This window comes from Notamacropus eugenii, chromosome 2 (genome assembly GCF_028372415.1).
Source record: "Notamacropus eugenii isolate mMacEug1 chromosome 2, mMacEug1.pri_v2, whole genome shotgun sequence".
Lineage (NCBI taxonomy): Eukaryota > Metazoa > Chordata > Mammalia > Diprotodontia > Macropodidae > Notamacropus > Notamacropus eugenii.
In genome coordinates this window covers 491,939,526-491,940,748 of record NC_092873.1, presented here as the reverse complement: position 1 = coordinate 491,940,748, position 1,223 = coordinate 491,939,526, and the positions used below count along the sequence as shown (strand labels likewise).

At 35.9% G+C, this 1,223-nt stretch overlaps 1 pseudogene; it reads left to right on the top strand.

Moving 5' to 3' along the window:
* The first annotated feature begins 662 nt into the window (after positions 1-662).
* LOC140530688 (U6atac minor spliceosomal RNA) lies at positions 663-764 on the top strand (annotated as a pseudogene).
* The last annotated feature ends 459 nt before the right edge of the window (positions 765-1,223 follow it).

Sequence of the window (1,223 nt, the reverse complement as noted above, 5' to 3'; positions counted from 1 at the left end):
ATTTTTTTACAAGCACTTTTCTCCCACCAACTCTATGATAGAGTTTCTATTAGTGGCATTACCCCTTTCCATCCCCACATTTCAGAGGAGAACTTTGATCAGTTTCACAGATAGCAAGTGACTGGTCTGGGGCTCAAACCCATCACTCCTTCCCACCATTTTGCTTTGTTTTGAAAATCCTTGCAATAGAGCCTATAAGGTGTATCAGAAAGTATGACTACTGTTAATGAAGACAGGAAACAAAAAGATGAAGAATCCTCATATCTTAAAGAGGATAATATTTGAGGTCCTGCACTAATTGGGCTCTTGTGAGTCAAAAATCAAATACAGTTCTTTGCAAAATTAAAAATGTTATATATAAATCAGTAAATCTTCTTGGTGTGATGGTGATGTTCAAGGACTGCATGTTAGCCTTCCTATTTGTCAGAGGATATGGCTTACATTTTCATATTTTAAATCTTGTGGCTCTAGGAATAATCTGGGTTTCATTATGTCCACATTCTACCCCACCCCCCACATATTTCTTTTTTCTTTTTTTTTTCCCATTACAAAATAATTTGAAAATTATCCAGAGACTTTCTGGTGACCACCCAAACAACTGATGGTGTGAGGCAGTCAACATGTAAGCTTTATAGGTCTGAATTTGGCATTACTAATTTTTTTTGTTGTATGAAAGGAAAGTAAATCAGTACTCCTTTTGATAAGGATGGAAGAGCTCCTAGTGATCATTATATATATGTCAAGTCAAGTCAACAAGTATTTATTAAGCATTTACTATGTGCTGAGCACTTTGGTAAGTTGCAGAAATGTAAGTATAAACAGAAAATACAGTTTGTGTCCTCAGTTTGCTTACACACTTATCAGGGGACCACAATGTATAAAATGAAGCTGAATAGCTTGGGTGGAAGGATGACAGAGCAAGTCATGTAGAGATAAGTCAGGAGCGCAGTCTGCTCTCCAGTCCTGTGGAATTGAATTAAAGGAACAAGGGGAAAGGAGGAAAATAGGTGTTTATATAACTCCTGCTATGTGCTAAACTATCGTAAACACTTTTTATACTATTATATTATTTGATCCTACAACAACCCTGCAAAGTAAATGATTATTATCCCCATTTTATAATAGACAAAACTGAGTTTAAGTAATTTATCCAGTTAGTGTCTGAAGTAAGACTTGACCTAAGGACTTCCGGACTCTCCTCTAGCTATTTATCTATTATGCCA